Below are 13,066 nucleotides of genomic sequence, written 5' to 3' on the forward strand. Positions count from 1 at the left end.
TAACTTTCACATGTTTTTAAGAAAGCCAGCAGGGTTAAATTTATATTTGTGGCTTTGGAACAGAATGAGACTAATATATTAAACCTTGACCTTGATCTTGACCTTCATGGTGACAGAGCCAGCCAGTCCACTAAATTGGAGGTTCTCCTCATTCTGAAGGCAAATGTGAAGTGGTAATTTGAATCATTATAGAAGATAAATTTTGTCATAAAAAAAAGAATTAAATTTAACACCTAAAGTTGAATTGTTATAATTCATAAGTTGAATTGTTATAATTCATAACTGATAATGAAAGTATTAACTGCTGGTCACATTTATGGCTATTCTTTCATGTCAGTAATCAAAAAGTGAAAATAGTGTTTCTAGTCTTAAAATATCTCTTCCTGGCTTGGAAAACAATTTGCTTTGAGGGTCATATGCCCTAAACTAAATCTTTATTTCCTTGCTACCAATGTGGGACTGGAGGGGGGCAGTTTTATGATTCATATTTTCCAAATTCTCTGAAAGCCATAGAAAGTGTTTCCTTCCAATTCTATTACATGGTCTATTGTCAAAGTTTCCCCCATGGAAAAAAGTAGAATATGCTTGGAACGTTAGAGAACAGTGGCATTGGAGAGCCATTAAAAAGCTTCCGTCCTTCTCTCTCTGAGCAAATGGAGACATGCAGAAACCCTGGAATTTGCCCAAAGTCATACACTTAGTCCTGGATTTCAGACTAGAACCCAGACTTCCTGTTCTCCACAACCATGAGTTCTTCTGTCCCATTGCCCCTGAAAGGAGTCCTGCTTTTCTCAGAATCTTGGATGTTGACTATGGTGAATGGGCTGGAAAAGAGCATAGCGAGACAGAGTAAAATTTAATGGGGCATATCAAGGCTGAGAAAGAGGAAAAAGAGTTATAATTTTCCAAAAGACCTAAAAATAGCCCTGGGAATGGAGAGAATTTAGACATTATTGGATAGTAAGTTACTATGGAATTTGCACTATATCTTTAAAAAATTAAACATATTTAGCCATATGTTAATGTCTACCCCTAAGGACTGAGAGATAACTAAATGAAAACATTGATCAGTTAAAAACACTGCGTTCTTGAAATGCCGAAGGAATGTCTTCCCCATTTGCTCTGAATGAATAAAGGGAAATTATGTTATACTTTTAGCAACTTACATCTTTAAGATATGTGTGATAATCTACAATTGTGAAGGGCAAGCCTCTTATAAGCTGATCTTCAGTTCAGTTCAGTCACTCAGTCGTGTCCTACTTTTTGCAACCCCATGGACTGCAGCACTCCAGTCTTCCCTGTCCATCACAAACTCCCGGAGCTTACTCAAACTCATGTCCATTGAGTCAATGATGCCATCCAACAATCTCATCCTCTGTCGTCCCCTTCTCCTCCTGCCTTCAATCTTTCCCAGCATCTGGGTCTTTTCCAATGAGTCAGTTCTTCACATCAGGTGGCCAAATTATTGGAGTTTCAGCTTTAGCATCAGTCCTTCCAATGAATATTCAGGGCTGATTTCCTTTAGGATAAGGATAAGGATTTCCTTTAGGATAGGATAAGGATTTCCTTTAGGGTAAGTTGATCTTACCCTCATAATTTATAAGCATTTAATAATAATGTGTTAATAGTGCAGTAGAAAATGGAGAGGTTTATGGACTGAACTGATTTTCTTGAGTTCTCAATTTCCCAGACCAATCACTTTAGTTTTCTTCATGTAACCACCTGAACTTTCCTCAGAAACTTAGAATGAAGAACAATTCAACTGGTTTGGGTCTTGAGGAAATAACAATTGGTTTTCTTCTAAACTCAAGTGTTTGCTAATCCACTCAAGCCATGATTTTGTATTAGGTAGAACGTGGCGCCTACATGTTATGACTGGGGAACTGTTTAGGTAAGTTGATTTCTTTCTTGTGACCTTGGAGAAGTTAAGATACAGATTTACTTTTGGTTACTTTTTCAGGCCCCATTGAAACATACACACTTGAATAAGACAGCTACACAAGATGAAACACCAAATGCATGGGTAGTTGGGAAGGCTTAGATCAGAAATGGAAGCCATATCCTGCTGATGCTGATTCCTGACCCCAGGACACAGTCACATCTGGGTAGACAGACAAGCCCTTTCCCTTCAGGAACTAGAATAATGGAAAGGCTTGGATCTGGGCAGAAAGGTTCTACCCAAGCTCTGCCATAGGTATATTGTTACATCCCAGAAAGACTGCCCATTGAAACATCTTAGTAACATCTGTTTTAATGTACAAACAAGTACCCAGCCACCACTTGCTGAAGGACAATAGTTCATGTGAAAATGACATCATATGCCAACAAATCAAAGTTTTCCCTGAACTCTTCATTATATTTATGAAATATTTTGGTAGATTCTACCAGAAATCTATGAAAACATGGGTAAATTCTTTAACTCAATTATGAATGTAATTACAAATTTCTCATTGATTCCAGTTCAGTTCAGTCGCTCAGTCGTGTCCGACTCTTTGCGACCCCATGAATTGAAGCACGCCAGGCCTTCCTGTCCATCACCAACTCCTGGAGTTCACTCAGACTCACATCCATCGAGTCGGTGATGCCATCCAGCCATCTCATCCTCTGTCGTCCTCTTCTCCTTCTGCCCCCAGTCCTTCCCAGCATCAGAGTCTTTTCCAATGAGTCAACTCTTCACATGAGGTGGCCAAAGTACTGGAGTTTCAGCTTTAGCATCATTCCTTCCAAAGAAACCCCAGGGCTGATCTCCTTCACAATGGACTGGTTGGATCTCCTTGCAGTCCAAGGGACTCTCAAGAGTCTTCTCCAACACCACAGTTCAAAAGAATCAATTATTCGGTGCTCAGCCTTCTTCACAGTCCAACTTTCACATCCATACATGACCACAGGAAAAACCATAGCCTTGACTAGACGGACCTTTGTTGGCAAAGTAATGTCTCTGCTTTTCAATATGCTATCTAGATTGGTCATAACTTTTCTTCCAAGGAGTAAGTGTCTTTTAATTTCATGGCTGCAATCACCATCTGCAGTGATTTTGGAGCCCAAAAAAATAAAGTCTGACACTGTTTCCACTGTTTCCCCATCTATTTCCCATGAAGTGATGGGACCAGATGCCATGATCTTCGTTTTCTGAATGTTGAATTTTAAGCCAACTTTTTCACTCTCCTCTTTCACCTTCACCAAGAGGCTTTTTAGTTCCTCTTCACTTTCTGCCATAAGGGTGGTGTCATCTGCATATCTGAGGTTATTGATATTTCTCCTGGCAGTCTTGATTCCAACTTGTGCTTCTTCCAGCCCAGTGTTTCTCATGATGTACTCTGCATATAAGTTAAATAAGCAGGGTGACAATATACAGCGTTGACATACTCCTTTTCCTATTTGGAACCAGTCTGTTGTTCCATGTCCAGTTCTAACTGGTGCTTCCTGACCTGCATACAAATTTCTCAAGAGGCAGGTCAGGTGGTCTGGTATTCCCATCTCTTTCAGAATTTTCCACAGTTGATTGTGATCCACACAGTCAAAGGCTTTGGCATAGTCAATAAAGCAGAAATAGATGTTTTTCTGGAACTCTCTTGCTTTTTCCATGATCCAGCGGATGTTGGCAATTTGATCTCTGGTTCCTCTGCCTTTTCTAAAACCAGCTTGAACATCAGAAGTTCACAGTTCATGTATTGCTGAAGCCTGGCTTGGAGAATTTTGAGCATTACTTTACTAGCGTGTGAGATGAGTGCAATTGTGTGGTAGTTTGAGCATTCTTTGGCATTTCCTTTCTTTGGGATTGGAATGAAAACTGACCTTTTCCAGTCCTGTGGCCACTGCTGAGTTTTCCAAATTTGCTGGCATATTGAGTGCAGCACTTTCACAGCATCATCTTTCAGGATTTGAAATAGCTCAACTGGAATTCCATCACCTCCACTAGCTTTGTTCGTCGTGATGTTTCTAAGGCCCACTTGACTTCACATTCCAGGATATCTGACTCTAGGTGAGTGATCACACCATCGTGATTATCTGGGTCATGAAGATCTTTTTTGTACAGTTCTTTTGTGTATTCTTGGAGCTTCCCTCGTGGCTCAGATGGTAAAGCATCTGTCTACAATGCAGGAGACCTGGGTTCGATCCCTGGGTTGGGAAGATCCCCTGGAGAAGGAAATGGCAGCCCACTTCATTTCCAGGACTATTGCCTGGAAAATCCCATGGATGGAGGAGCCTGGTAGGCTACAGTCCATGGGGTTGCAAAGAGTCAGACACGGCTGAGTGACTTCACTTTCTGTGTATTCTTGCCACCTCTTCTTAATATTTTTTGCTTCTGTTAGGTCCATACCATTTCTGTCCTTTATCGAGCCCATCTTTGCATGAAATGTTCCCTTGTTATCTCTAATTTTCTTGAAGAGATATCTAGTCTTTCCCATTCTGTTGTTTTCCTCTATTTCTTTGCATTGATCACTGAGGAAGGCTTTCTTATCTTTTTTTGCTATTCTTTGGAACTCTGCATCCAGATGCTTATATCTTTCCTTTTCTCCTTTGCTTTTCACTTCTCTTCTTTTCACAGCTATTTGTAAGGCCTCCCCAGACAGCCATTTTTCTTTTTTGCATTTTTTTCCATAGGGATGGTCTTGATCCCTGTCTCCTGTACAGTGTCATGAACCCCAGTCCATAGTTCATCAGGCACTCTATCTATCAGATCTAGTCCCTTAAATCTATTTCTCACTTCCACTGTATAATCATAAGGGATTTGATTTAGGTCATACCTGAATGGTCTAGTGGTCTAATCTTATTGATTAAAGACATGTTAATGCCATCTTATCACATGGTAGACAGAACATTTAAAATTTGGTGACCAGGGTGGACATGGACATGCATGCATCAAGGAAGGATTTGTTGCCTCAGCTGTCAGTCTTCTCCAAGAGTGCCTCAGCTGCAGAGTCACCTTGCCCAGGGGTATGCTCTTCCAGGGGTGGCTTTCACATCCAGTGACTAATGTAGGTGGAGTCATAAGAGCCTATCTATATTACTCTGATGAAAGACAACTCTAGCCAGAGCTGTCCAACTGGGTTGGCAGAAGGCATGTCAGCTCTACTTCTCTTTCTGGCCAGGCATGCTTCTCTCTTTGTGTTTGTGATGATCCCTAATAAATACCTTGCATCACAAGCTCCATCTCAGCCTCTGAGTCTTGGGAACCAAACCTGCAACAATAATTTCTACATATTTTATTGGCCTGGAAAAGGAAGCAAGTGCATCTAAGCCATCTTGTCTTCTGAAGTGGCCCATAATATTTAAGGTTCAAATCAATATTTCTACTTCCTCTAAATGCACAGCTTCAACATATGTACCAATATCTAAGTGCTGGAGATACTGAGGTGAAAAAGCTATAGCCTTGATTTTCATACATGTACAACCTAGAGAGGGTGAGAGATGACTATAATAAGTTCACTGGTGACACATAGAGATAATACACAAGCAGATGTTCTTGTGTGCTTGGTTTTAAGGAGGCCATCTTTAAACCAAGGGGCTATGACTTTCAATAATAACATTATAATGATACAGCACTTGCACAGATGGTATCTCATCCTTATGAGGTAAATTAATTACTACAGAAATCTCCTGGATAAGAAACCATAAGTTCTTTGCAATTCTGTAACACCCTCTTTTTTTTTCCCTGAAACTTGAAAACAGAAGACAATGACCACCAAACCATCTTGTGTTGGCATCTCTCAGTTCTCATTTGCAAACTACCATCCCAGAATGTAGAGAGCTTGTTGACACAAACCATGAGGGGTTTGATTCAACAGAACTTTAGAGAATATGCTATTTGAATATAAGCTTCTGCAGAAAATAAATATATTTCAAATTATATATAAAACCAAAGCTGAGCTTGTGAGTTTAAAATCCTGTCATATTTGGCTGTAATCTTTTGAATAGCTTCAATATTTTCATGTAATGTATACATGTTAAATGGAATGTTTTATTTTAAAATTGTTGAGAGTTAGACATGGCTCCCTTAGTGCAGTTTGACTTGTGTGGCCTGTCATTGTCATCATCACTGTTGCTGTCATCATTTTTAAACTTGATTAACAGAGCATAATGAAGCAGACATTGAGCTTAGCACTTTCTCTGCTTTATCTCATTTAATCCTACCAACAGACTGTGAGGTTAATATTACCCTCACTGTACAGATAGTACAAGTAAGTTCTTATGGTTTCTAATCATTCAGACTTTCTTTGGTATCTGAGAATTCTTCATTATCTTCAAAACAATCACTAAACCTAATATTGCCATTATCATCACAAAGTGTATTAAAGTAACTGTCCATGCATATGTGCAGTGGAAAAAAATTTAAAGAGGTAAAGATCTTTCCTGGTAAGAACTGATATTCTAAACCCTGTGTTTGGTTTTAAATAACTAAATTCTTAACAATGTGTCCTCTTCAATTTTGGTCGACACCAGCAGTGTTTTTCCCATAATCCTAGCGTCCAATTATTGCCTCTTCGCATTGGGGCAGTCTCCTTCACCTGCCCTTATTAAATTCCACAACTTCATTTGCGATTCACGACTTTTTAGGTAATTGTCATTGGAAGAAGCTCTCAGAAGCCATAATACTAACAGAATAATTGGTCTGATAAAGGTACATGGAGGGCACGTCATCCCACTGTCTCACTCTATAGAACAGGGTTCCTCAACTCCCCATCCTTCCTCCCCACACCCCTTGCTCTGGCCACGTAGCAGGAGGTGAGCCATGGGCCAGGGAGTGAAGCTCATTTGTATTTCTAGCTGCTCCCCATGGCTCTTATTGCTTGAGCTCCATCTCCTGTCAGATCAGCGGCGGCATTAGATTCTCATAGGAGTTCAAACCCGACAGTGAACTGTGCATGTGAGGGATCTAGGTTGCATGCTCCTTATGAGAATCTTTCAGAAACCACCCTCCTACCACTCCCCCCAACCCCCTGGTCCATGGAAAAATTGTCTTCCATGAAATCAGTTACTGGTGCCAAAAGGTTGGGGACCACTGTTATTTATAGAGGTTTCTGATCCTGTGTCTCCTGACTTTTCAACCAAGGCTCATGCCATTGGCCAATGCTAAATCCTTGATTCTTCTTGCATGGCAGTTTCCCATGATCCATGCAAATGAATTCTTCATTATTGTTGTTGAAACCAATATTCTAAGACTTTGTTTAACTGTTTGGCCACTTTTACTCACTAACTCAGAGTGCTCATTGTATGTTAAGATCGTGAGCTATGAGGCCAGACTGCCTTACACCCCTGTTCTGCTGTTTACTAGCCATGTGATCTCTGGGCAAGCTTTTCCGTTTTTCTGTGGCTTGGATTTCATATCTGTAAGGTAGGATGAGTCTATAAATAGAATTCATGATTCTATTATGACAATTAAATACGTTAATACATGATGTGTAGAAACCCAGAACAATGCCTGGCACTGAGTAGCACTCATGAATATTAGCAACCATTTGCATTATGCATTCAGAGTTAGAACAAGGTGCAACTTCTCAAATAGAGCTTTGCCTAATCTGAATGGTATTCTTATCCATGTTTCCCCAGAAAAATTTATGCATTCCTAAGATTTTCTGTTATATTACTATACAGTAAAAAGTTTTCATTTTTAAGGTTATAGTACTAAATTGGTAGAAATAAATCAAAGTTGGTTTCTATTTTATAGCTTAATTTTTAGCTTGTATATTCTGCTTTAAAATTACATTCACTCTAGTGGCAGAAGACACTTATTAGATCATTTTATTTGCCCTCCTCCATGCATGAATCAGGCTTAGATGAAAACAATGTGTAAGCTTTTTAATATTTTTCTGGGAAATTAATTTATTCTGAAGTAATGTACAGCCTTTTCTTCCTCGCATCATTCAGTTATTCTCAAAAGCCCTGTCTTCTCTCTCTCTGCTTCACACCCCACCCTTTAATAACAGCTTACAGCTGTGAGTTAATGAGCCTATTCTGAGGTATGTTCTGAGTAGTGGCCTGCTGGAAGAACTTTATGAAGGCAACATTTTTGGTTACATTTAAATTTAAAGACACCAGAGAGTTGGGGACTATATGTTCCACCACAAGGAAGGGAGGATTATAGTAAATTGTACAAATTAATGCATTTAAATCATTTGTGCCTTATGTTAATTTCTACTTTACCAGAATAGTACAACTATGGATTAGTATAATTTATATAATCTGCCCCAAACAGTGCAATTATTGATTAGCACAGCTTAATATACCTAAGTCAATCATTTCTTACATTAAATTCTACTTTGCCAAAACAGTAGTCATGTACCCTTAGCCAGAAGCCTTTGTTGCAAATCTTGGATTTGAACAAAGAGTAGAATATCTAATTCAAATTGGAAGATTATAATTCTACATGATTGAAGCTATAATGTGAGCCACATAAATCATTTTTAACTCCATAGTAGCAACACTAAAATTTTTTAAACAGGTAAAATTAATTTTAACAAATTTTACTCAATCCAATCTATCCCAAATATTGTTTCAACATGTAATCAATAAGAAAAGTTATCACTAAGATCATTCACATTCTTTTTGTCATATCAAGTCTTTGAAATCTGGTGCTTATTTTACATTCACAGTGCATGTCAATTCCAACCATGTATTATTTTTGAAACATATGTACTGAAATCTTTGTGTAAAAAGGGAGCAAATATAGTGGACAAGTCTAAGAACAAGAGCAAAGAGGTTGAGGGAACAAAAAAAGAAGTTGAACTGGTTTAGTAACAGTTCAAAAGCAACAGTAACACAAGCAACAGTTACTTGGACACTTTGGAGACTTCACTGTCCACATGGCCTTGCTCAAAAGTATCTAAGAGTCAGGAAATCCAAATGCCCTCCTGGCTCCACCACCAACCGGCTGTGTGATCCAGAGAGCATCACTTTGCTTTCTACTACTCAGTTTTGTAGACCAGATTATGAAGATCTCTTCCCATATCATGAATATTCTACACACACACACCCCACACACACAGAGCCCTGCTCTAACACTTAACTATTCTTAAGATAAAGTTTTTGCTGTACTTTCACCACAAAGAAACCTTGTATTTTTACTTATTCAGTTTCTCATGTTTCCTTCTCTTCTTTTCAAGAGCTGTACATGGGTGATATTTTATGTAAGTGATTAAAAATAGAAGTAAGCTCATTGCTTTGACCAATCTTGGAACAGAATGAATTGCTGATAATGCATCATTCATTTTGAGATTTTTTTTTAAAGGTTAAACATGTTACCAATATATTTCACAAAAATGTATTATATTTTCATGATCTTTTCCTCATAGCTCTCTCTTCCTCTTTTCCCTTCTAACAAAGGCAGCAAGCAGCAAATGGATGGGAAGGGAGTGGGGTCGTTCAGTGGTGGGTGGGTGGGTCGGTCATCCCTTTGCTTTTGCGTATCGAGTCCCTGGCTAAATGCCAGAGGTACTTGAACAAAAACAAGAGCAGAGCGATACAGGCTTTTAGGCAGAGTGCTCATTCATAATTAAGTTGCTTAGTTGCAGGGCCATCAAAGGAAGACTTCAAACACCCTGACAGCAAAGCCACCTGTGCTAAAAGCAGAAGCAAGATGGTGCAGGGGAAAGGTGCAACCGATGGCAGACACTCAAGAAGCACAGAGCTAAGAGGCCATTTTGAAAGACAAAAGCAAGAACCCAGGCTGTGTGTCAGAGGAACCTGGCAAGCATTGTTAGATCTGAGACTCAAAATCTATTGCTGGGGCTTGTGCTAATGCACAAGAATCTCAAACCTTTCTTTGTTCACTGTGTTGCCTTAAACGGGAGAGTCTGCTTTTAAAATAATAAGCTTGTGACATCATTCATGGGATATTTATGCTGCATCCAGTATTGGGCTAGACTAGATGAGTACAGTGTCTAATTTAATCCTCTCAACAACTTGGTTGTTAGGTGCATTTTACAGACGTGGAAACCAAAGCTTAGAGCAGTTGAGTGATTTTTCCTGAGTCTCACGACCAGTAAGGGGCAGAGGCAAACTAACCACAGATCTCTGTCTGCATGCGCGTGTGCTCAGTCGCTTCAGTCATCTCCGACTCTGTGTGACCCTATGGACTGTAGCCCACCAGGCTCCTCTGTCCATGGGATTCTCCAGGCAAGAATACTGCAGTGGGTTGCCATGCCCTCGTCCAGGGGATCTTCCTGACTTAGGGATCGAGTCTATGCTTCTTTCGACTCCTGCATTGTCAGGCAGGTTCTTTACCACTAACGCCATCTGCAAAGCCCTAGATCTCTATCTACTAAGCTTAAAATTCTTTTTCTTTTTGCTGCATCCACTCTCTGTCCCCACACCTGCCAAAGTTTGACCCTCAGAAGTCACATTTCCATTGGATGACTGTATCAGAGGGTCAATCTATTGTAAAATCCTCCTACCACCCAAGTCTTTTAAAGACAAGCTCCTATTTCTAATAGGTCCTTAGTAACTTCTAGGGAATCTGGGGACTCTAGCTTACTACTGGGGCCTTGGAAACTTTCCAAAGAAACTTTAAGTCAGGCTTTCCTTGCCTTTGAACCCAAAGGATTTGGGTACAACTCACCTGGGTATAATATAACAGAAAGTTTCCTGGATCATTTTCTTTTGCTTCCCAAAATGATATAAAATAGAGGTATGGGACCAGGTTAATCATGGTCTCAAAATGCAGGGCCACAATGATGGTAGAAAAGGAGAGGTCCCTAAGGATAATCTAGTTGAGCAACCTTGCTTTATGCCTAAGAGGATCAGAGAGGTTAAAGCCACAAACCTAGCAAAGAGCAAAGCAGACCTGGAGCCCCCATCTCTCCTACAAGGCTAATGGCTATTTCATAACTGCCCGGTTCCCCGCGCTCCTCAACTGCCTCCCTCCCACCAATGGCCAAGTTCAGACTAGACCCACTGGCAGTTTGAGCTAAGGAATAACAGGTCCCCACAATACAGCAAGCCAGTACAGCTTTTGATAAACATGACCTACTTTTGGGAAGGGGAGAGATGGATAAATTAGGAGTTTGGGATTAGCAGGTACACACTGCTATATATAAAATAGATAAACAACAAAGACCTACTGTTTAGCATAGCGAACTCTACTCAATATCTTATAATAACCTATAAGGGAAGAGAATGTAAAAAAAATTAATGTATGTGTTTATACATATAGGTATAACTGAACCACTTTGTTGTACACCTGAAACACATTGTAAATCAATATTTCTATAAAAAATTTTTTAAAAGGCCTACTCTTTCAAACAGGCAAGCACTACAGATAACATGTACCTCTCCAGAAATATAACCATCTCAGACACATAGCATGTGATACTGGCCCACTGCTTCATTCTCGGTAGGCAAAAATTTTCAGCGTCAATACTCCAAAGCATTCAGTTCAGTTCAGTCGCTCAGTCGTGTCCGACGCTTTGAGACCCCATGAATCGCAGCACGCCAGGCCTCCCTGTCCATCACCAACTCCCGAAGTTCACTCAAACTCATGTCCATCGAGTCAGTGATGCCATCCAGCCATCTCATCCTCTGTCATCCCCTTCTCCTCCTGCCCCCAATCCCTCCCAGCATCAGGGTCTTTTCCAATGAGTCAACTCTTCGCATGAGGTGGCCAAAGTATTGGAGTTTCAGCTTCAGCATCAGTCCTTCCAATGAACACCCAGGACTGATCTCCTTTAGGATGGACTGGTTGGATCTCCTTGCAGTCCAGGGGACTCTCAAGAGTCTTCTCCAACACCACAGTTCAAAAGCATCAATTCTTTGGCGCTCAGCTTTCTTCACAGTCCAACTCTCACATCCATACAAGACCACTGGAAAAACCATAGCCTTGACTAGACGGACCTTTGTTGGCAAAGTAATATCTCTGCTTTTCAATATACTATCTAGGTTGGTCATAACTTTCCTTCCAAGGAGGAGTAAGCGTCTTTAAATTTCATGGCTGCAGTCACCATCTGCAGTGATTTTGGAGCCCAAAAAAATCCACAATAAACACTATTTCAGGCAACATTTACACTGGCAAGACATTTGGAATGTAGCCTTTAGATGGTGCTAATGTTCTACTTTTAACATGGAGTCTGCAAGAACTCTGTGCTCAGCATCAAGGAGGTAGAAAGGACCTTGAGAAGCTTGCTATATTCCAAACCTCCTGTTCCAAGCCCTGGGAACACACCAGCAAACAGGTTTGGAGCTATCTTGGTAAAAATACATTTCACAGGAGTTCATTGCTATAGCTAGGTTTTGGTCATGCTAAATGTACCTTACCGGGTGGCTCAGATGGTAAAGAATCACCTACAATGCAGGAGACCCAGGTTCGCATTCATGGGTCAGGAAGCTCCCCTGGAGAAGGGAATGGCTAGCCACTCATGTTCTTGGGGCTTCCCTGGTGGCTCACAGTAAAGAATCTGCCTATAATGCAGGAGACCTGAGCTTGATCCCCGGATTGGGAAAATTCCCTGGAGAAGGAAATGGTTACTCACTCCAGTATTCTTGCCTGGGGAAATTCCATGGACAGAGGAGCCTGGTGGGCTACAGTCCATGTGGTCACAGAGTCAGACACGACGGATAGACTAACAATTTCGCTTTCACTTTTCACTTTTGGTAGATCTCATGCAATCCATGCCATCAGTCAATACTTTAAATGTGAATATACATCCTCAGAATTCAGATCCATCTGTGCCTTTGTGCACTGAGTAGAACTTGTGGCTATCTTGGTTCCTAATGTCTGATTGTGTCACCAGATTTGTTTAATGGAGCCATTCATTTTGTGAGACAGTTTTCTTTGGGAAAGCCTCATTCATTCACTTATGAAAGAATTGGTGAAATCTACCATCATCCATTTTTTTTCTGTCTCTGAAAAGAGTGGTGGGGTCGGGGAAACACATCACACCATAGCACAACCTTTCTACAGCGGGCTTTTATGTCTTATTTCTTCTCTTTTCCACACACTGTGAGTTCCTGAGACTCCATTCATCTCACAGTCCTGCTGAAAGAGACAATGCTTTGCTCTCTAGTTTTTCTTTGCCAATGCAGTGAGTGACAGGCTGTGTCACAGTCTTATTGAGAAGCCTTTGACATTTTG

Source organism: Bos indicus, chromosome X, assembly GCF_029378745.1.
Source record: "Bos indicus isolate NIAB-ARS_2022 breed Sahiwal x Tharparkar chromosome X, NIAB-ARS_B.indTharparkar_mat_pri_1.0, whole genome shotgun sequence".
Classification (NCBI taxonomy): Eukaryota; Metazoa; Chordata; class Mammalia; order Artiodactyla; family Bovidae; genus Bos; species Bos indicus.